We start from the raw sequence: 23,451 nt of genomic DNA on the forward strand, positions 1-23,451 counted from the left end.
GGACCATCCCTCACTCAGAGAATCCCAGATCTGATGGGACTTTAAAGCCCACCTCATCCCAGGCCCTGCCATAGGAGGAATTTTCCTTGGGAGCTGCAAATCCTCCTGAGTGCTGAATGCCCATGAAATTGGCTTTTCCCACGTGTGTGCTGCTGGTTCTGTGGATTCCTGGATCTCTCTGTGAGCATGGAAATCCTGGATCCCTCTGTGAGCATGGAAATCCTGGATCCCTCTGTGAGCTTGGAAATCCTGGATCCCTCTGTGAGCATGGAATCCTGGATCCCTCTGTGAGGATGGAATCCTGGATCCCTCTGTGAGGATGGAAATCCTGGATCCCTCTGTGAGGATGGAATCCTGGATCCCTCTGTGAGGATGGAAATCCTGGATCCCTCTGTGAGGATGGAAATCCTGGATCCCTCTGTGAGCATGGAATCCTGGATCCCTCTGTGAGGATGGAAATCCTGGATCCCTCTGTGAGGATGGAAATCCTGGATCCCTCTGTGAGGAGGGAAATCCTGGATCCCTCTGTGAGGATGGAAATCTCATCTCCCCCAGTGCAGGGCACAAAAGGAGCAGGAAAAGCAGGTGCTGAATGATCCCTCTGGGCTCATCAGCAGGAGAGGGTTTGAGATGGGTAAGAGAGGGAAGGAGGGCTTAAAGAAAGAGATGGATTTCCTGCATCCAAATCAAGGAACAGCCAAAAAAAAATTAAAATAAAATAAAATAAAACCCCACCAAGTTTAATCCTGTCCCAGACAAGGTCAGCAGGCACAAATAGCTCAGGCTTTGATTTGATCTGTCCCTTCCTAAAAGTGGAAGGTGAAAATATAACATCCAAGAGTGTGCTTTGGGAACAGGCAGGGGGGAAGAACTGAAGGGGGAGGGAAAAAACCCCTTGTTTGGTGTGGATCCATGACCCCAGGGACAAGGGCAGGGAATGTCTCCCTGCTCACCCCAGGGACAAGGGCAGGGAATGTCTCCCTGCTCCCCTGGGTGAAGTTCTGCAGGGCACAGAGGAGTGTGGGCAGCCCCAGCCCAGCTCAGCGTCTGCCTGGGTACCAATTTCACTGATTTGGAGTTAAAATAACTGGGGGAGAGCCAGCCCCAGTGTCTGGTGGCAGCGAGTGGCTCGGACATCGTTAGAGCTGGCAGGGATTCAGACATCTGCCAGGGGAGGGGAGAGGAGAGACAGGGAGAGACGCAGCCCGAGCCTCCCGGAGAACGCTTCCTCCTTAAAATTCCCTTCCCAAGCTGCTGCTCCCCTATTTTATCTTCAGGTGCCCGTTCCCCCCGGCTGCCTGGGGCTCGGTGGTGTTGAAGGATGAGGCGGAGGGGCTCGGGGAGAGCCGTGCCCGGCAGCGCCGCTCGGGCCGCGCTGGCTCGCAGCGGAGCCGTGCTGCAATGGTGCCGCAGTGCTGCGTGATCGGAATGCCAGATGCAGCGCGGGGGGAAAGGCCACCAGCGTGCTGCATTCCCAGTTTACACAAGTCTCCTTAGCAACTTGGCTGATTATTTTCTTCCTTTTTTCCCCCTTTTTTCCCCCCCCATATGTGCGAGTGCGGCGGCGTTGTCCCAAATCTCCAGCGAATAAAACATTCCCCGAGTTTTTAAACCGCTTCGTTGACGGTCTCGGGGTTGTTTTGCCTTTTCCTTTTAAATTAGCGGCTTCATTTTTATTTTATTTTATTTTTTTTCTCCCCTGTACCCCCAGGAAGGATGGCAGATCAGAGGGGGCACTGGGATGGTTCTCATTGTGACTTGCCCAGAGTTGGTTCCTTTGCAGTTGTTCACATCTCAGCCTGTGGAATTGTTCTGCTTTCTCCCCATTTGCCACAGAATTGGCACCAGCCTGACATTGTTACTCATTGCAATTGTATTTGGAGCCGGGCTGATTTTCTTGTAATTTTTTTTTCATTTATTAATTTATTTATTTTAATCACCCGCATCTTTTTTTTGTTTTGTTTTCTTTTTCATTTCATAACAACCCCTTTGATTTTCCAAACATATTTATGATTTTCCAATATATTTAACACTCTGTAAAATGGAGGAGAGGAGGAAAAAAAAACAAAAAAACCCACCGGGGTGAGAGGATCGTGGCAGTCTATCCCTGAATCCCACATTCCCTTCCCCGTGCCATTTTTTTAGTGGCCTCCTGAAGAACCCCCTCCCTCCCCAGAGGAGGGAGTGGCCTTGTAGGGATCAAGGTACGTTGGATTATTTTTTTTTTTCCCACATTTCTGTGATCCTTTATTAATAGCATGGGGCAAGAGAGAGGCTGAAGGGTGGGGAGAGCAGGGGAGGAGGGTGGAGAAAAGCCGAGTTCTCCTCCAAGCCCTGCACCTTGAAATAACTCAAGGGGAAAAGAGTTGCAGCCTCACTTGAGTTGTTTCAAAATCTTCCTGGGTGCTTTTACTTTTTCTTTTGCTTCTATTTTTTTTTTTTTTTTTAATTTCCAAAGGGAGGGGGTAGAAAAAGAAAAAAATAAAAAGAAGAAACTGAGCCAAAAAACATTTTGAAGGCTTGATCTTGGCTTCTATACAAACAGATGTTGCCTGTCATTCCGTCGTTAAGCAGGCAGCAGATTGGAGCAAGCAGCAGCAGTTTAGGGGGAACTGCAAAGTGGGAGATACAGAAATATAGAAATATATTTTGCTTTTCTTTTGTTTTTTCTATTTTTTTTTTGTTTGGTTTTTTTTTGGTTTTTTTTTGTTCAACACATAAATATTTTTCCCCTGGAATTACCTCTAATTACAACACGTCTCTCTTCAATTTTTTTTTTTTTAATTAATTTTTTTTTTTTTTTTTGTCAAGGGCAAAACAACCCCAAAACCAAATGGAAAAGCAGTAGGAGCTTCCACCCAAATTTTCCCAATGCATTTATTTTTCCAGGGCTGTTTTGGAGGGATTTTTTTGGGTTGTTCTTTCTCACACACGTAGGGAAGGGGGCTCTGTTGGAAATGCTTTGGCATTCTCGGTAAGTGAACGTTTGCCAGCAGTCAGGTCAGAGATTTCAGGGATTTTGGGCTTTTCCTTGCTGCTCCTGGTGCTGGAAGTGCAGCTGGGGAGCTCCAAGGCCTTTCTGTCCCCTCTCCAAGTGCTGGGAGGGGGCTGCAGGACCAGAACCTCGCTGTTCCTCCTGCAGGAATTCTCCCGGAGCTCCTTTGTGCTCTGCCTCTGCTGCCTGGGGGTTTCACCCCCATCCTTTCCATGCTCTGAGATTTTTTCCTCCCTTTTTCACTTCTCCCCTCTGATTTAATCTCTGCCTGGCTGGGAGGAGAGAGGAAACAGCAAAACTCAGCCGGCTTTGAGCCGAAGGAGTTAAAAGTTTCTTGGCACCAGAGCAGCAGTTTAGCAACAGATCAGTTCATTTAAATGAAAGAAATCACAGCCCCAGCCATCTGATTTTGAAATTTCACATCTTCTGCTTCCACTTTAGAACAAAGCTTCTGTTTTCCTTCCCCCCTTTCGTTAATTCACGCTGCTTTTGTTCCAGGCTCGGTGGGCTTGCACAGAAACTCGGGGCTGGGGCTGGGTTTTCCCTTGAAATGTGAAATTATGGGGGTGCCTCCATCATCCTGCACACCCAGCAGCTGCTGGCAGGGCTTTTGCTGGGAACAGCTCCCATTTTTGGGATAAAGGCACTGGGAAAAGGAGCTGTGTCCAGCAGGGAGCTGAGGATCCGAGCGGGGATTTTCCCTGCCCACATCTGGGACTCAGGATTTTTCCTTGAAATGTGAAATTATGGGGGTGCCTCCATCGTCCTGCACACCCAGCAGCTGCTGGCAGGGCTGTTTGCACCTCACTCTTTGTGAGCTGGGGACAGCTCCCATTTTTTTGGGATAAAAGCACTGGGAAAAGGAGCTGTGTCCCGCAGGGAGCTGAGGATCCGAGCGGGGATTTTCCCTGCCCACATCTGGAGCTTAGGGCTCAGGATTTTCCCTTTAAATGTGAAATTATGGGGGTGCCTCCATCATCCTGCACACCCAGCAGCTGCTGGCAGGGCTTTTGCTGGGAACAGCTCCCATTTTTGGGATAAAGGCACTGGGAAAAGGAGCTGTGTCCAGCAGGGAGCTGAGGATCCGAGCGGGGATTTTCCCTGCCCACATCTGGGACTCAGGATTTTTCCTTGAAATGTGAAATTATGGGGGTGCCTCCATCGTCCTGCACACCCAGCAGCTGCTGGCAGGGCTGTTTGCACCTCACTCTTTGTGAGCTGGGAACAGCTCCCATTTTTTTGGGATAAAAGCACTGGGAAAAGGAGCTGTGTCCAGCAGGGAACCGAGGATCCGAGTGGGGATTTTCCCTGCCCACATCTGGAGTGTGGGACTCAGGATTTTGCCTTGAAATGTGAAATTATGGGGGTGCCTCCATCATCCTGCACACCCAGCAGCTGCTGGCAGGGCTTTTTGTGAGCTGGGAACAGCTCCCATTTTTGGGATAAAAGCACTGGGGAAAGGAGCTGTGTCCAGCAGGGAGCTGAGGATCCGAGCCGGGATTTTCCCTGCCCACATCTGGAGTTTGTGTCCCTCCAACATCTGCAGCACCAAGTGGTGGCTCAGGCTCCATTATCCTGCACTTCACGGTGTACACAGAGCATCAGCCCCATCATGGTTTTAATATTCCAGCCCGAGAAGGATCACAAACAACTTTTTTTGTTGCTGTTTGTTCATTTAAATGCGCTCGAGCCTTGGCACCGCTCCCAGGAGTTTTGTTTCTACGTCAAGGAAAATGAAATAAATCAACTCCTCGGTGGTGAAGTTGGGGATTTAAAAAAATAATAATGATAAAAACCAAATTTTAAAAAATGTAATACATTTAAAAAAAGAAAAAAAAAAGGGAAAAAAAAAGGAAAAAAATTAAAATCGATCTATTGACAAATTATACAAAAATTTTTAAAAATGAAATTCGGTGGCTTACGCTGAAGGAATTTGTTTGGAGGGAGTTGGGACCAAGAGGCTTTTCCATGGAGCTTCTTCCCAGTGGCATTGCATCCAAGAAAGGCTGGGATGTTTGGGAATGGGTGAATCCCATCATGGAAAAAGGGTGGGGTGTGCAGGGGAATCCTTCAGGCAGGATTGCTCCCCAATCCCACCATCCCTGCACCCCCTGGTGAACCCCTCCGTGGGGAGGAGCAGCCTTGAGTGGGTGAACAATCGAGCTGGTGGTGCTGGGAGGAGGGAGAGGTGTCAGCCCCACCCCAGCCTGGCTGCTCGTGGCTCTGGCTGCTTTTGGGGTTTGTTCTTCCCTGCTCTCCTGGCCAGCGCCGGGAGCCAGCCCGTCCCCCTCAATATTGGGAATATTTCTGTGGGTGTCGTTGTGGTTACAACACAGAGCTCTCCTTCCTCCTCTCCATTCTTGTGCAAAATTCAAATAATCCCCCCCCCTCCCTGATAGCAGCTGTGCATGTGGGTTTTTTTTCCTTTTTTTGGGTTTTTCCCTTTTTTTTTTGTTTTTTTTTTTTTTTTTAAGTCGCTCTTTAACGTTGCGAAAGGAACAATAAAATGAAAGGCAAAACCGGCATCTTAAAACTTGGCAAGTGAAAGCAGCTTGGACTGGCGGCCAAGAATCCTGCTGTGGTGCAAAAAGAATAGCATCCACGGAGCCACCACAACCCGGGGCTTCTCCTCTTTCCAGCCAGAAATGATTGTTCCTTGTGTCAGTGTTCAAAGAGCCAACAAGCTGCACAAAGCTTGCTTGGTGATCCTCCTCCAGAGCAGGTAACGCTGCTCCTCTTGGATTCTGCCTGCTCCAGCTGCACTCGGGGGTGAGGGGCTGCAGAGGAGAAATAATCACTTGTAGGAGTTGGTGAGGAATGGCCAGGGAAGGGAGGGAGAGAGGAACTTCCAGGGAAGGAAGGGAGGGAAAAATGCCAGGGAAGGAAGGAAGGGAGAGAGAGAGGAACTGCCAGGGAAGGAAAGGAGAGAGAAATGCCAGGGAAGGAAAGGAGAGAGAAATGCCAGGGAAGGAAAGGAGAGAGAAATGCCAGGGAAGGAAAAGAGGAACTGCCAGGGAAGGAATGGGAAATACCAGGGAAGGAAGGAAAAGAGGAACTGCCAGGGAAGGAAGGGAGGGAAAAATGCCAGGGAAGGAATGAGAGAGCAATGCCAGGGAAGAAGGAGCGAGGAACTGCCAGGAAAGAAGGGATAGAGGGAGAACTGCCAGGGAAGGAAGGAGAGAGGAACTGCCAGGGAAGGAATGGAGAACTGCCAGGGAAGGAATGGAGGAAATACCAGGGAAAGAAGGGAGACAGGAACTGCCAGGAAGGAAGGGAGGGAGGAACTGCCAGGGAAGGAAGGGAGGGAAAAATGCCAGGGAAGGAAGGAAGGGAGAGAGAGAGGAACTGCCAGGGAAAGAAGGGAGGGAGAGAGGAACTGCCACGGAATTCAGTGAGGAACTTCCAGGGAAGGCAGAGAGGAATTGCCAGGGAAGGAAGAGAGGGAGAAATGCCAGGGAAGGAATGGAGGGAGGAATGGCCAGGGAAGGAAGGGAGAGAGGAAATGCCAGGGAAAGAAGGGATAGAGGGAGGAACTGCCAGGGAACGAAAGGAGGAAATACCAGGGAAAGAAGGGAGACAGGAACTGCCAGGGAAAGAAGGGAGGGAGGAACTGCCAGGGAAGGAAGGGAGGGAGGAACTGCCACAGAATTCAGCGAGGAACTTCCAGGGAAGACAGAGAGGAATTGCCAGGGGAGGAAGAGAGGGAGAAATGCCAGGGAAGGAGGGAGAGAGGAATGGCCAGGGAAGGAAAGGAGGGAGGAACTGCCAGGGAAGGAAGGCAAAGAGAAACACCTCGCTGGTTCTTTCTTTCCCTCAATGGATTTGGTGGGAACAGCACTGGCAAACTTCTCCAGGGGTTGTATTCCCAGGAATGTTTGATTTCCACGGGGGAAGAGCACCAGTGGGTTGAGCCAAGGTGGAAGACAGGAAATGATCACCCAAAAAAAAACTAATTTAAAAATGAAGATGTTGGGAGGTGGGGCGGCGTTTTTCTCCCAGGAGCTTGGCTGTTCCTTTTGCTCCTAAAAGCTGGAAGCCTCTGGGTGTAGGAAAACAGCATCCATTCCTTGAAATATGAAAATATCCATAAATATTTTGTCTTCCAGAATGCCTTCCCGAGGAGTTGGGCCTAGCAATATGGCAGGAAATCCTGCAGAATGCTGCTGCTGCTGCTGCTGCTGAGGTAATTTGGATTCTCAGTCAGTATCTCCCCTTCCCTTCGAGTTCCTTAAAATTATTTCAAGCACAGGAATCCTTAAAAAGTTGCTTTTTGAAGCTAGGATAGAGTGTATGTGTGTGTGTATATGCAAATATATATATTTATTTATTTATTTATTTATTTATTTATTTATTTATTTATTTATTTATAGGCCTAATTAGCTAGGGGTTAAAACTGGGGAGAAAAGAATGGGAATTATCTGACAGTTGTGTTTCTTATTTGCCTGAATTTGGGGGCAGGAGGTCCAAGTGGCTGCACACAGCTCTCTGCTCAGGCACACAATGCATTCCAGAGGGATCCATTTCCCTGGACAGGGCATTTCTGCTCTGTGGTTTGCAAGGAAAAACCACCCACAGACCAAAGCCCAGAGTCAGATCTTTAGAGATTTTATTTCTCCATATTTCCATCTCTATTCCTTTGGATATAAATCTCTAAAATCTCTTTATACTGGGCTGTTGCTGACACAAATATTCTGCATTTCTGACTGTCCCACCTAGCAGATCCTGTGATCACTGGTATTGTAAAATTAACAATGAAAAGTCTGTAAGGATCTGAGAAACCGAAATAAAAATCCCTCCATGCACAGGTGGAACTTTTTATTTGGAATCTCAGCCTTCGAGGCCCATCCAGGCTGATGCAGATTGATCTCTTTGCCTCTGGTGGATTTCCTGCCTCTCTGGGGATGTTCATCAGGTTTCCACAAGGTGCAATAGATCTGGGATGGATCAATCAGATCTGGGATGGATCAATCAGATCTGGGATGGATCAATGGGGGGAGCATTTCCAACCCCACATCTTGGCCAACCCACGGCTCCCTTTCAATCCCCCTCAATATATTGGAGACAAGTGAAGTTTAAAAAGCAGCTCTCATTAAAAAAAATTTAAAATCCACATTTTTCACCAAACAAAACTGCTGCTTTGCTGCTGCATTCCTCAGTTTGCTGCCTTACAGCTTGTCCTTTTCCAAAAGGAGCAGGTTGGTTGCTGGATATTTGCAATTTCCAGCCCCCAGGTGCCATGGAATGCCATCCTTGTGCCATGGAATCCATCCCTATGCCCCCAGGTGCCATGGAATCCATCCCTGTGCCCCAGGTGCCATGGAATCCATCCCTGTGCCCCAGGTGCCATGGAATCCATCCCTGTGCCCCAGGTGCCATGGAATGCCATCCCTGTGCCCCAGGTGCCATGGAATGCCATCCCTGTGCCCCAGGTGCCATGGAATCCATCCCTGTGCCCCAGGTGCCATGGAATGCCATCCCTGTGCCCCAGTGCCATGGAATGCCATCCCTGTGCCCCCAGTGCCATGGAATGCCATCCCTGTGCCCCAGGTGCCATGGAATGCCATCCCTGTGCCCCCAGGTGCCATGGAATGCCATCCCTGTGCCCCCAGGTGCCATGGAATCCATCCCTGTGCCCCCAGGTGCCATGGAATCCATCCCTGTGCCCCCAGTGCCATGGAATCCATCCCTATGCCCCCAGGTGCCATGGAATGCCATCCCTGTGCCATGGAATCCATCCCTGTGCCCCAGGTGCCATGGAATGCCATCCCTGTGCCATGGAATCCATCCCTGTGCCCCAGGTGCCATGGAATGCCATCCCTGTGCCCCAGGTGCCATGGAATCCATCCCTGTGCCCACTCCTCCCTGCTCTCAGGAATCCAGGGGGCACAATTTTCTATACCATACAAACCTCCTATACCATATACACCTTCTATACCATACAAATTTTCTATACCATACAAACATCCTGAACCATATAAACTTTCTATACCATATAAACTTTCTATACCATACAAACCTCCTATACCATGCAAACCTTCTATATTCCAAACCTCCTATACCACACCCAGCAAACCAAACCTCCCACAACCTTCACCAAACCTTCTGTTCACCCTCAGGGTTTCTCTCCCAGCTCATTTCCCCCATTTAGGGTTAAAAATGAACATATTGAACAGACAGAGAGCATTTGGTGGAGCTTTCCCAGCGCAGTGAGGCTGAGGGCAAAATTCCCTTTTACAGGGGGAAATCCTGGTGCACCCAGCACTGACTGACCCCAAAACTGAACCTTTGGGCCCAGTTTTTAACCTGGGTTTAAGCCTCAGGTTGCTGCAGTAAATGAGCTGTGTGGTGGAGGTTATTTTGGTTATTTTTGGAGGTTATTTTGGTTATTTTTGGAGGTTATTTTGGTTGTTTTTGGCTGGGTAACATTTGTTGTGTTCCATCTGCAGCTCTGTTCCCAAGGAGGGCACGGTCCCTGCCCCGCTCTGCCTCCACCACTGCAGGCACTGAGCTTTCTCCACCCCACAATTCCAACCCTGGATTTTCCAAGATGCTGCAGGAGGGATTTGGGCTGCTGAGACCTTTGGGGAAAGCTGGATGCTTTAAAGGTGAGTGTCAGCAGAGGAGTGTAAAGTTGGAGGATGAATTTAGATACCCTTTGGGCAGATGGTGAAAGTTTCACATCTATAACAGGAGTTTCTTGCCACCCAGAGATGCCAAATAAAGGAAAAAAACTGCATTTTATAATTGCATATTTACCAGGCTGCAAAGGTTGAAGTGATTTATTTTAAGAACCTGCCCCAAAAAAATAAAAAAAAAAGAAGAGGGAGAATTTTCTAACAGCATCCAAATAGCAAAATTCTTTTCCAAGTGTTGCCTGTTTGATTTTACAGAGGATAATATTAACTTGCATTAATATGGTTTGTCTCCTGAAGGAAAAGAAGTGAAAAATTGGAGACACTTTGAGCAAGTGATTTTCTGCCCCAGCTCCATGTGGAGCTCCCAGCCAGGCTGGTTTTCCCCACCCATAAAATGGGAAATGTTCCTTCCACAGGAGAGAAAACTTGGAAACCTCAGGGAAGGAGGGGGCAAAACTTTGCTTTTCAAGCTTTGTTAGAGAAATCCTAAAGAACTTTTCTGTTTGTCTGGGTGGAAGAAATGCAGAGTTGAGGTTAGGGGGACCTGCCAGCTTGTTCAGCACAGTGACAGGGGTTTTGTTTTTTGCCTTTAAAAATAGAATTAAAGTCGATCCCCAGCCCGGTAATGACTTCTCTGAAAGTTAAAGCAGCTCTCAGGGAGTTTTCTTCTGCCTGCTTCAGCCAGGCTGCCAGAATGGAAACAGCTTTTTGCAGGGTGGGGGGATGGCTGTGTGTTGGAATTCTGTTTGTATCCCGAAGTTTTGCTGCTGGATCATTTCCCACCCTGTTTTAGTGACACACCTCCAGCGCTGCTCCTCAATTCAATTCCTGTTCACCTCACTCCTGAAATCCTGCCCAGCAAAGTCCTGGTGAGGAAGAACCACAGATCAGCTCTAGTTTGGTTGCTTTAATTTCATTTTATTTTATTTAATTTTGCTGATTTCCTAAAGGCCACAGGAATCTGTGGCTTTATGTCAGAACAAAAATCCATCATCCACTCTGCCCCCCACCTCCAAGGAGGGGCTTTGGGAGAACGAAGGCTCCCGGCTACAACTCAGAAATTCCACTTGCAGGAAGGTTTTTCCTCTTTCCATCCCCTCCCAAAAGTGACCCCAAACGCTGTCAGGGCCAGCAGGAATCCCTGCCTGCTGCCACAAACCCGTAGATCCGAACTTGTGCTCATATTCCACACAAGCTTGTATCTATAGGTCTGGGGCTGGCTGGCAAGAGCACCCTGGGGTGCTGCTGCACTTCACCTCCAAACATTCCTCACTCTTCCCTCCTTTTTCCCCTCCTTCCTCCCTCTTTTATTTTGATTTATTTTTATTTTTAATTTATTTAGAGGAATATAAAAGTGGAGCTGCAAAGCTCTCCCTCAGATTTCAGCGCCCAAGGGGAGTTTGCTTGGTTGGTGCTGAGGAAAAAGGGGATGGGGGGGACTTGATTTGACATCAGGCTGGAGAAATTAAATCCCCACAGCCATGGCCTGCCCTGCTCTGATTCTGGAAGAGACAAAATAATTTCATTTATAAAACCAACATGGAGTTGATCTTTCCTTGCTTAGCCCAGGAATTTGTGAGAGGAGCAATCACTTCTCCTCCTTTCTATCCAGGAACTTGGAATCCCTTCTCTGACACAGGAGGGGCTTGGCCTTCCAGCTCCACTCTCAAAAATCAGTTTATACAGCACCCATTCCTCCTGATTTCATGGCATTTGTGTCTTTTCAAATAGATTTTAAGAGAAAATTCATGCAGGGAAGTGCAAAGGAAGTGGTAGGACAGGAAAAGCCCACGGGAGCAGGCAGTGCAAAGGCTGCTGGGGAAAAGTGACCTTTAAAGTTGGGGGAGTGGAACAATTCTTCTCGAAGGAGTCATTTTTTAAAACCCCAATGTACAGATTCTATATGAAAATAATTAGGCTGTAAACTCAAAATAAAGCCTGACTGTTTCTTTCCAGCAGCTTTTGGTGTTAATTCCACCAAAGATTTGCTCTGCATTTCCACTTTTAAATTTCTCTGGTTTGAACTTGGCTGCTTTGACACATCCTGCTGTAGGCCAAAAAAGGGGATTTTTTTTTTTCCTTTCTTTGCTGAATTTCCAGGGTTTTCTCTGTGTTTTCTATTTATTACAGAAGTTTTATTAAACATTTATATTAAAACGAAGTCAGAGAAGTCCAACCACTCTTCTTTCTCCCTGTGAGCTGAAACTAGGGTCAAAAAAAGGGGGAAAAATTGCATTTTGGTGTCCTGTGTGATTTACAGTCGGGCATAAAAGCTGGTCCTGAAAATTCCCCAAATGTTTGGATGGGAAATCAAGGAATGAAAGCTGAGGAGTCGTTTCCAGCAGAACTTTTGCTCCTGGACTGTTCTGTGGTGGGATTTTACCCAGGAGAGGCCCTGGAGCCAAGCTCTCCTCTGGGATCTGGAGGGTGGACGTTGCTCCATCCACGGGGGGACAGTAAAAAATGGAGATGGGGACAGTAAAAAATGGAGATGGGGACAGCAAAAAATGGAGATGGGGACAGCAAAAAATGGAGATGGGGACAGTAAAAAATGGTTTTCCAACAAGATCTGTGAAAAATGTGGGCTGCTCTGGGGTTGGTTTTTAAGTGCTGTGGATGTTCATCACCTGATTGTGACAGTGTTCACAGGGGTCCCAGGGTGAGGGAAGAGATGAGAAAGGTGACTCCATGTTCAGAAGGCTTGGTTTATTATTTTATGATATATATGACATTAAAACTTTATTTATTATTTATTATTTTATGATCTATATTACATTAAATTATATATATAAATATATATATTAGATAGATAGATAGATAGATAGATAGATAGATAGATAGATAGATAGATAGATAGATAGATAGATAGATTACATTAAAGGATTTTTCATAGAACAGGTTGGTGACAGAGGTTTGGGTTTTCTGTTGATGGAATGATTCATTCCAGCTCCCTCTGTTAAACTGCATTTTCCTATGGTGGCCTCCTGCCCCCAGGGGAGGTTTCAGCTCCCAGATCTCAGCTCCTGGGCTTGGACTGGACTGGGAGATGGAATTCACATCCCATGGAATCCCAGGCTGGTTTGGGGCTGGAAGGATCCTTAAGAATGGTTTTGTTCCATGGGCAGGTGTGGATGTGTTCTCAGGGGTCCCAGGGTGAGGGAAGGGAGGAGGATCACTCCATGTTCAGAAGGCTGATTTATTATTTTATGATATTATGACATTAAAATTTATGTTATTCTTATTATTTTATGATCTATATGACATTAAACTACACTAAAAGAGCAGAAGGAAGGGTTCCAGCAGAAGGCTGGCTGAGAATAGCAAAGGAATGAATGACAAAGGTTTGTCTGTGCCCCAGCCAGTCTGGACAGCTGGGCTGGGATTGGCCATTGATCAGAAACAACCCCAGAGACCAATCCCAGCCCCACCTGCTGCACCCACAGCAGCAGAGAAGAATTGTTTGCAGTTTGTTCCTGAGCTCTCTCAGCTCCTCAGGAGGAACAAATCCCAAGGAAAGGATTTTTCATGGCACATGTGGGTGACAGTGATGGCTCCAAGGGAAGCCTGGGCTCCTTTAGTCTGAGCTCCAAGGAGAATTGAGCTGGTGAAACCCAATAAAATCCAGATTTCTGTCACATGGTCTCTCCTCTTTGAAGCCATTTGGGGTAGAATGGGCTGAGAAAAGCCTGGAATTGGCCAGGGATGTTCTGGCCCTTCAGGTGGCATTGCTTGGACAGTGCCAAACACCCCCTGGCAGGGGAATTGGGTCAGATATGTCCCAAAATGAGGCACCACCAATTGATTTGATTTTTTTTTTAATTAGGAAATCAATACTTGAATCATAAAAAAAGAAAGAATAAACAGATTTTTTTTTCTTCTCTGTAAAACATTTTAGTGCAATTTCTCTCTGAAGAAGCTGGGACCTGCTGATCAATATCTGATTTTTTTTTTTTTTTTTACCTCCTTTTGGTGAGAGGCTTGGTCTAAACACAGCTGGATGCTTGGAGAGGAAACTTGAGAGAAGTGGCAGCAGAAGTGGGGGAGCTGCTGGGAGGAGGAGCAGGGAGTTATTTCTGAGGCTGAGCATGTTTGCTGATTGCTCTGGGTTTTTGGGGTGAGTTTGGAGTATTATAATATATAATCCATAGTATATAATATATAATATATACCCTGTATATTATAGAATATATGCCCTCAAGTGATGTCACCCTCCTGGCTGGTGCCATTTCCCCCCAGATCAGCACGGGGTGCTCGGGTTTGGCTGTGTCACCCAGGGCTGGTGCTCCCCAGGGCCCCATGAGGTTCAGGGGTGAGAGCCCAGGGGTGAGAGCCCAGGGGTGAGAGCCCAGGGGTGAGAGCCCAGCAGGGAGAGCCCAGGGGTGAGAGCCCAGCAGGGAGAGCCCAGCAGTGAGAGCCAGGGGGAGAGCCCAGGGGTGAGAGCCCAGCGGAGAGCCCAGCAGTGAGTGCCCAGGGGTGAGAGCCCAGGGGTGAGAGCCCAGGGGTGAGAGCCCAGGGGTGAGAGCCCAGCAGGGAGAGCCCAGCAGTGAGAGCCCAGCAGTGAGAGCCCAGCAGGGAGAGCCCAGCAGGGAGAGCCCAGCAGGGAGAGCCCAGGAGAGCCCAGGGGTGAGAGCCCAGCAGGGAGAGCCCAGCAGGGAGAGCCAGGCAGTGAGAGCCCAGGGGTGAGAGCCCAGCAGGGAGAGCCCAGGGGTGAGAGCCCAGGGGTGAGAGCCCAGCAGTGAGAGCCCAGCAGGGAGAGCCCAGCAGGGAGAGCCCAGCAGTGAGAGCCCAGCAGTGAGAGCCCAGGGGTGAGAGCCCAGCAGTGAGAGCCCAGCAATGACAGCCCAGCCACCTTTCCCCTAGCAAAACCCCGAGCTGGAAATGCAGGATTGAGCAAACCTTCAGTGCTGCAACCCCGGCTAAAAGTGGAGGCAAGGATTTTGTCATGAGCTGAAACATTTTGGAGAGCTTTCAAAATATTTGCTTGCTCTGGATTTCAGCTGAGCCTGGATGAGGTTTCTCTCCCTGCTTTCAGCCTCTTGCCCTTCCAGCCCCTTTCAGTGTTTTTGCCAGACTTTGAGGAGAGCTCTCTGAGCTGGGCTAAACCTTTGAAAACCTTGAGGTTCCTCATTGCACCCAACTTCTAAGAAAGTTCCACCAAATAAAGCTGAAGGAGGGAGGTGAGCAGCAGGAATCCTGTCAGCATTCCCAGTGTGACAAACCCCTCCTGTCTGAGGTGGATAAAAACAAAATAATAAAAATAAAGATCCCTCCAGGCTGAAATTTGGCGAATGGGATCTCAGCCCTCCTCCTCATCCTCCTCCTCCTCCTCCTGCATCTCTCCCAGCCCGAGGGGTCAGAGCCACAGCTCAGGGGGGATTTTCCTGGTACCCAGTGGGCAAAATTCAGCTTCCCTGCCCATCACAGAGAGTGCCCATTGCTGGAGTCCTGTTCAAAGTCTGGAAATGCATAAAAAGGGGGATTTGGGGCAGGGGGTTCCTGCATGAGGCACGGTTTTATGGCAGCAGTTGGGAATGTTCTTATATTATTTTAATATTCAGAATAGACTAGACTAGACTAGACTAGACTAGACTAGACTAGACTAGAATAGAATAGAATAGAATAGAATAGAATAGAATAGAATAGAATAGAATAGAATAGAATAGAATAGAATAATTTGGGAATATTCTGCCACCAATAACGGCACAAATAAATAATGGCAAAAAAAATAATGGTACAAATAAATAATGGTACAAATAATGGCAGAAATTATGGCACAGATAAATAATGGCAAAAACAATTAATGGCACAGATAATGGCACAAATAAATAATGGCAGAAATAATGGCACAAACTGGCACCAATTATGGCACAAATAATGGCACAAACAGTGGCACAAATAAATAATGGTACGAATAAATAATGGCACAAATAATGGCAGAAATTATGGCACAGATAAATAATGGCAAAAATAAATGATGGCACAATTAAATAATGGCACGAATAAATAATGGTACAAATAATGGCACAAATAAATAATGGCACAAATAAATAATGGCAGAAATAATGGCACAATGGCAGAAATAATGGCACAAATAATGGCACAAATAATGGCACAAATAATGGTACAAATAAGTAATGGCAAAAAAAATAATGGTACAAATAATGGCAGAAATAATGGCAGAAATTATGGCACAAATAAATAATGGCAAAAATAAATAATGGCACAAGTAATGGCACAAATAATGACACAAACTGACACCAATAATGGCACAAATAATGGCACAAACAATGGCACAAATAATGGCAAAAATAATGGCAAAAATAATGGCAAAAATAATGGTACAAACAGTGGCACAAATAAATAATGGCACAAATAATGGCTGAAATAAACAATGGCACAAATATTGGCACAAATAAATAATGGCACCAGTAATGGCACCAATAATGGCACAATAATGGCACAATAATGGGGCTTTGTCCGGCTCCTTTTCCAGAGCTGTGCTTTGGTCACTGCTCCAAGAGTTAACAGTGCCTCTGCTCTCTGCTGACTGAAATGTGCTGCATTTCCACTCCTTGGTCAAAGTAAACTTTACTAAATATGGAATCCTGAGGAATTGGGATACCACCAACACCATGGGCACTCAGACATCGCAGAAAGATTATTTTGCATTTTTCCCAGCTCGTTCTCTGCTGCTGCAGGCTGAACTCTGGGCAGTGATGCTGCTTCCCATCTCCCTCCTGTATTTCCTGCCAGGCCTGGGGTGCAAAGGCAGGGCAGTGCCTTCTCCATCAGCAGCAATTCCTGGAGTTCAGCAGAGCTCAGGGCTCATCCCTGACCTTTGAATCCCTTGGAATCCCCTTCCTGGGATTCCAAAGGCCAGGGGCTGGATGCACCTGAGGGGCAGCTCCAGCCCCACCAGCACATTCGGGGATGATAACAACAAAAATAGCAATAACAGCAGCAAATTTAATAAATAATAATAATAATAATAATAATAATAATAATAATAATAATAATAATAATAATAATAATAATAATAAATATAAATATCAGCAAATTATATTACAATAATAATATCAGCAAATATAATAATATCAGCCATATAATAATAATAATAATAAATATCAGCAAATTATACTATAATAAAAATATCAGCAAATATAATAATAATATCAGCCATATAATAATAATAATATTAATAATAATAATAATATCAGCAAATTATAGTATAATAATAACATCAGCAAATATAATAATAATATCAGCCATATAATAATAATATCAGCAAATTATTTATAATAATAATATCAGCAAATATAATAATAAGTATCAGCATAATAATAATAATAATAAAATAATAATAAGAAAATAATAATCAAAGAATGAATAATAATAATAATGCAAAGATAAGAATAATCAAATAAATAATAATAATATATAATAATAATAATGATAATAATAATAATACTGATAATAATAATAATAATGATAATAATAGTCAGGCAGCCTGTGCTAGCTTGGTGGGTGCTGGGTGAGTCCCAAGGATAACACCCTGCTTGTTTGGCTGGGAATTAATCCATTACATTAATGAATGTGAATGGAATTCCATCCCATGAGTACAAGTGAAAAAGTGTGGCTCATGAAGGGAAGGGGGCTGAGGGGATGTTCCAGACTCAGATTTCCAGAATCCAGCTTTTCCCTGTGGTGCAAGGGTCAAATCCACCTGAGGGTTTGTGCCCCTGGTGCAGTTCTCTCCCAGCCCCATCCTGCACATCACGCAGGAGCCAAGGTCAGCGCGGTGGGTTCAGGAAGGAAAAGGACTGGCAGGACAAATGTCACCCTCAGCCTTCTTTAATTGCTTTTTAAGAAATAAATGTGCCTGTGTATGTTCTGAATCTGGGGAAGGGCAGCACCGTTATTTTGGCCAGGGAGAAGATTCCATCTGGTGTGAAAAGCTCAGTGATCTCACCCAAACCCAGCAGGAATAGGCCTGGCTTGTCGTGTCTGGTCACATTTCCATCGTGGGGAGCTGAATTTGGGCTCGGTGTCTTTCCCCCAGCACTTTATTCCCTCTAAATTAAAATTAAACCACTGAGGAGGATCTGCAGGCCTTTTGGTTTTTTTTATATAATTTTTTTTTGTGAGTAGAAGCCCCTGAGGTTATGAATTTTTGACTGCATGCATCCAGGTTGAGGTAGTAGGTTGTATAGTTTAGAATTACACCAAGGGAGATAACTGTACAACCTCCTAGCTTTCCTTGGGTCTTGCACACACCGGCGTGAGGAGCGACCAAAAATCCTCAGCACTCCTTGCTCTGGACACCTGGAACAGGAAAAGAGCAGGTAAGACCAGCTGGAAAACCTTTTTGGAATCCTTCTGCCTCTCTAGAATGATCAGAATGTTGATTTTATAGATGTTGTTTCTTGTTGGTGCTGTTTGGTTTGAGTTTGTAGCAAATCCAGTGATGTTTGTCTTCCTTCATCAGCCCTCGAGCCTGGTGGTGTTAACATTCCCAAAAAAGCACCATGGCAACCTCCCAGTGCTCCTGCCTGCATGGCCAGCAAGTCTCCAAAGGTAAAAATATCCTGTGGTTTTTTCCCTCCTTCCCATTAGTCCTTGGTTGGCTCCGTTAATTCTACACGGGGGGTTAAACAAGGCTGGTGATTCCAGAGAAAGCCTTGGAGGGTTTATCCAGAGATTTACTCCAGAGAAAGCCTTGGAGGGTTTATCCAGAGATTCCAGATAACTCCTTGGAGGGTTTATCCAGATATTCCAGAGAAAGCCTTGGAGGGTTTATCCAGAGATTTATTCCAGATAAAGCCTTGGAGGGTTTATCCAGATATTCCAGAGAAAGCCTTGGAGGGTTTATCCAGATATTCCTGATAAAGCCTTGGAAGTTTTTATCCAACGATTTATTCCAGATAAAGCCTTGGAGGGTTTATCCAGATATTCCTGATAAAGCCTTGGAGGCCTTATCCAGATATTTATTCCAGATAAATCATTGGAAGTTTTTATCCAACGATTTATTCCAGATAAAGCCTTGAAGGGTTTATCCAGAGATTTATTCCAGATAAATCCTTGGAGGGTTTATCCAGAGATTTATTCCAGAGAAAGCCTTGGAGGGTTTATCCAGAGATTCCAGATAACTCCTTGGAGGGGTTATCCAGAGATTTATTCCAGATAAAGCCTTGGAGGGTTTATCCAGAGATTTACTCCAGAGAAAGCCTTGAAGGGTTTATCCAGAGATTTATTCCAGAGAAAGCCTTGGAGGTTTTATCCAGATATTCCAGAGAAAGCCTTGGAGGGTTTATCCAGAGATTTATTCTAGATAAATCCTTGGAAGGTTTTATCCAGAGATTTATTCCAGATAAATCCTTGGAGGGTTTTGGTGGAAGTACCTGAATCAGGAGAGCTGTTCCTTGGGAATATCCAGTGGAATACACTCAGCTGAAGTTTTTGGAGATTTTTAGGGGTTTTAGTCATTAAAATTGGGTGTTTCAAAGCAGAGGTTTGCCTCTCCCTTCCAGTTGGGTGAAGGAGATGGGGAACACCCCAAATGTGGTGGAGGAGCTGTGGGACCCAAAACCCCACATTTCTGGTGTGTTTTCCAGGCCTAAAATGCAGGGAAATGGGAATATTTATTCCAGATAAATCCATGGAGGGTTTATCCAGAGATTTATTCCAGATAAATCCTTGGAGGGTTTATCCAGATATTCCAGATAAAGCCTTGGAGGTTTTATCCAGAGTTTTATTCCAGATAAATCCTTGGAGGGTTTTGGTGAAAGTACCTGAATCAGGCGAGCTGTTCCTTGGGAATATCCAGTGGAATGCATTCAGCTGAAATTTTGGGGGATTTTTAGGGTTTTTGTCCATTAAAATTGGACAAAAACCCTAAAAATCAAAGCAGATGTTTGCCTCTCCCTTCCAGTTTGGGTGAAGGAGATGGGGAACACCCCAAATGTGGTGGAGGAGCTGTGGGACCAAACCCCACATTTCTGGTGTATTTTCCAGGTCTAAAATGCAGGGAATTGGGAACATCCAATTCACCCAACTGCTCCTGAAACCCTTGGGTTTATTTGCCTGAATTTTGGAGACCTGAAAAACCCTTGAAAGTCTCCTCAAGCTGGAAGAGGAGACTTTCAAGGGTTTCAAAGTGAACATTTCCATGCTGGCAGCACTCAGGGTTCAGGTCCTCTGGGGGAAGGTGGTGGCCACAACCCTTGGGCAGGGCCCAGGACCTGAATTTCAATCTTTTCCCTCTCTAGATGAGTAATTCTGGCAAGGTTCTCTGAGTTCCCAGAATTAAGAGGCTCTGTCTCTTCCCAAACTTGTTCAGTTGGTGAAGGGAAATGAAGAGCAGGCACTGGGTTAATTTCATTAAATTAATCTGGAAGTGTGAAAGTGAACACCATAATCTGAAAGTGTGAACGCCATAATGATATTTCAAGGCACGTAAATAACCCAAAAATTGGGTTTTTTTCTGGTAAAGCAGCCCTTAAAAACCTGAATATCTTCAAATCCCTGTTTGCTGAAGGCAGAGAGAGCTGTGAGGGTTACTCAGGGCTCACTTGGGAGTTCTTCCAAGTGTGGATTCATGGGATTTTATCCCGTTTTGCTTCCAGAGAGGTTCCAGGTAGCCCTGCCGTGGTTTGCAGCTCCTCAGGAGGAGGGGAGGCTGAGGGGGAGCACAAGGCTGCTCTGTGTTTAGGGAGCCACATGGCCCAGACACTGAGGAATCCTCCTGGCACCTTCCAGGCTCTGCCTTATTTCCCCCCCATGAATCTTTCTGCAGATGGAAGTGCACATTTTCAGCTGCATTCATTCCCATCCAACACTGAGGGGTTTTGGGTTTTTTAACCTGTTTGGGACTTCTTTAGGAACAGCTTTGTGAATAATCCCAAATAAGAACATGCTATTCTTTATTTTTGGTGTTTTTTTTTTTTTTTTTTTTTTTTTTTTTTGTGGTTCTTTAACCTGTTTGGGACTCTTTAGGAGCAACTTTGTGAATAATCCCAAATAAAAACATGCTATTCTTTTTTTTTTTTTTTGGTATTTTTGTGGTTTTTTAACCTGTTTGGGAATTCTCTAGGAACAGCTTTATGAATAATCCCAAATGAAAACATGCTATTTTTTTTTTAACTTTTTTGAGGTTTCTTAACCTGTTTGGGACTTCTTTAGGAACAGTTTTATGAATAATCCCAAATAAGAAAATGCTCTTCTTTTTTGGGGTATTTTTTTTGTTTTTTAACCTATTTAGGACTTTGTTAGGAGCAGCTTTGTGGATAAACCCAGTTAAGAACCAGCTCTTCTTTTTTTTCTTTTTTTTTTTTTTATTGTGGTTCTTTAACCTGTTTGGGACTCTTTAGGAGCAATTTTGTGAATAATCCCAAATAGGAACATGTTCTTCTTTTTTTGGGTATTTTTTGTGGGTTTTTTAACCTGTTGGGGACTCTTTAGGAGCAGCTTTATGAATAATCCCAAATAGGAACATGCTATTATTTTTAATTTTTTTAAACCTGTTTGGGGCTTCGTTAGGAGCAGCTTTGTGAATAAACCCAAATAAGAACAGGCTCTTCTTTTTTTTAGGGTTTCCTTTTTGTGGTTTTTTAACCTGTTTGTGACTCTCTCAGAGCAACTTTATGAATAAACCCAAATAAGAACTGGCTGTTCTTTTTTCAGGTATTTTTTGTGGTTTTTAACCTGTTTAGGACTTCTTTAGGAGCAGTTTTATGAATAAACCCAAATAAGAACTGGCTCTTCTTTTTTGTTTTTCTTTTTTTTTTTTTTTTTTGTGGTTTTTTAACCTGTTGGGAACTCTTTAGCAACAGCTTTCTAAATAATCACAGGCTCTTGTTTGTTTTTTTTTTTTTCTTGTTTTTTTTTTTAACCTGTTTGGGACTTCTTTAGGAGCATCTTTATGAATAATCCCAAATAGGAACATTAGGAATGCTATTTTTTTTTTTTAACCTGTTTGGGACTCTTTAGGAGCAGCTTTGTGAATAAACCCAAATAGGAACATGCTATTATTTTTTTTTTTTAAGCTGTTTGGTACTTCTTCAGGAGCAACTTTATGAATAATCCCAAATAGGAGCAGCCTCTTTTTTTTTTTTTTTTTGTGGTTTTTTAACCTGTTTGGAACTCTTTAGGCACAGCTTTGTGAACAATCACAGGCTCTTGTTTAGTTTTTTTTTTTCCTGTGTTTCTTTAGCCTGTTTGGGACTTCTTTAGGAGCAGCTTGGTGAATAATCCCAAATAGGAACATTAGGAACATGCTATTAATTTTTTTTTAAGCTGTTTGGGACTTCTTCAGGAGCAGCTTTATGAATAATCCCAAATAAAACAGGCTCTTTTTTTTCTTTTTTTTTTTTTTTTTTTTTTTTTTTTTTGTAGTTTTTTTAATCTGTTTGGGACTTCTTCAGGAGCAGCTTGGTGAATAATCCCAAATAAGAGCAGGCTTTTATATATATATATATATTTTTTTTTTGATGGTAACATTTCCTATTTGCTCCTCACACTCCAAACTTCAGGAGGTCCAAACCTGGTGATTATTTCTACTAATCCTGTCCAACCCAGCTGGGAGCTGTCCATGAAATTCCCATCCCGCTCCAAAGCTGAGGAGCCACGGTTAAAAGAGGAGAATGGCCAGTGGTGAGCAGGATTCCATGTGCATATTTTCCCTGTGAACAAAGCAGCATTCCAGCTCTCCCCCTGATGAGAGGGAAGTATTGTCAATTAATTAGACTCCCATCAGCTGTCCTCGGATGCCCTCCCATCATATGCCTTCCATATGTCCCCGTGTCGTATGCCTCCCATATGCCCCCTGTGTAATTAGGCTGCCATCATATGGCTCCCATCATGTGCCATTCCAGGAGATTTCCAGGAGAACGTGGCTCTGTTACAGCCCTGGACCTTCTGCACGGAGGGGAGGAACAGCTCAGGAGCTGGGAGTGAGGAGGGGAGGAAGGAAAGAGGGAAGGGGATGCCTGGAATGGCGGGGTTTGTCCCTGGAGCAGGGGAGGCACAGCAGGGCCCTGTTTTCCTTGGGATGCACTCCCAGATTTTGCTCAGCTCAGCCTCTGGATGGCCAGGGAGATAGGGGAATGTTTGTCAGGGAATGTTTCCACTGGAATGGGAAAGGCAAAAGAAACAATCCAGCTCCCAGCAGAGTGTTTGTCCTGAGATAGGGAAATGGAAACTTGGGACTGGCCTGGGGTCCCTGAGCGGGGAGGGAAGGACCAGAAACAGCCTGGGAGGGAATTCATGGAGAGGGATGGCAAATCCTCTGGAATTCATGGAGAGGGGATGGCAAATCCTCTGGAATTCATGGAGAGGGGATGGCAAATCCTCTGGAATTCATGGAGAGGGGATGGCACAGCCTCTGGAATTCATGGAGAGGGGATGGCACAGCCCCTGGAATTCATGGAGAGGGAATGGCACAGCCCTCTGGAATTCATGGAGAGGGAATCATGGAGAGGGGATGGCACAGCCTCTGGAATTCATGGAGAGGGGATGGCACAGCCCTTCTTGGGGAATTCATGGAGAGGGATGGCAAGCCCTGGAATTCATGGAGAGGGGATGGCAAATCCTCTGGAATTCATGGAGAGGGGATGGCACAGCCTCTGGAATTCATGGAGAGGGGATGGCACAGCCCCTGGAATTCATGGAGAGGGGATGGCACACCCCTGGAATTCATGAGAGGGAATTCATGGAGAGGGGATGGCACGCCTGGAATTCATGGAGAGGGGATGGCACAGCCTCTGGAATTCATGGAGAGGGGATGGCACAGCCCCCTGGAATTCATGGAGAGGGAATGGCACAGCC

At 45.4% G+C, this 23,451-nt stretch overlaps 1 long non-coding RNA gene across 3 annotated transcripts in view; it reads left to right on the plus strand.

The window, feature by feature from the left end:
- Positions 1-22,619, plus strand: part of LOC115484460 (uncharacterized) — a 133,836-nt gene extending 111,217 nt beyond the window's left edge. The window contains exons 10-13 of one of the 3 annotated variants that reach the window (XR_007779497.1): positions 7,102-7,178; positions 9,442-9,600; positions 18,116-18,204; positions 22,158-22,619. This is a non-coding gene — a long non-coding RNA (uncharacterized LOC115484460). Of the gene's footprint in view, positions 1-62; positions 3,829-7,101; positions 7,179-9,441; positions 9,601-18,115; positions 18,205-22,157 lie in introns of those variants that run through there. The other 2 variants (XR_007779499.1, XR_007779498.1) reach the window with 2 other exon arrangements.
- The last annotated feature ends 832 nt before the right edge of the window (positions 22,620-23,451 follow it).

This window comes from Serinus canaria, chromosome 24, assembly GCF_022539315.1.
Source record: "Serinus canaria isolate serCan28SL12 chromosome 24, serCan2020, whole genome shotgun sequence".
Lineage (NCBI taxonomy): Eukaryota > Metazoa > Chordata > Aves > Passeriformes > Fringillidae > Serinus > Serinus canaria.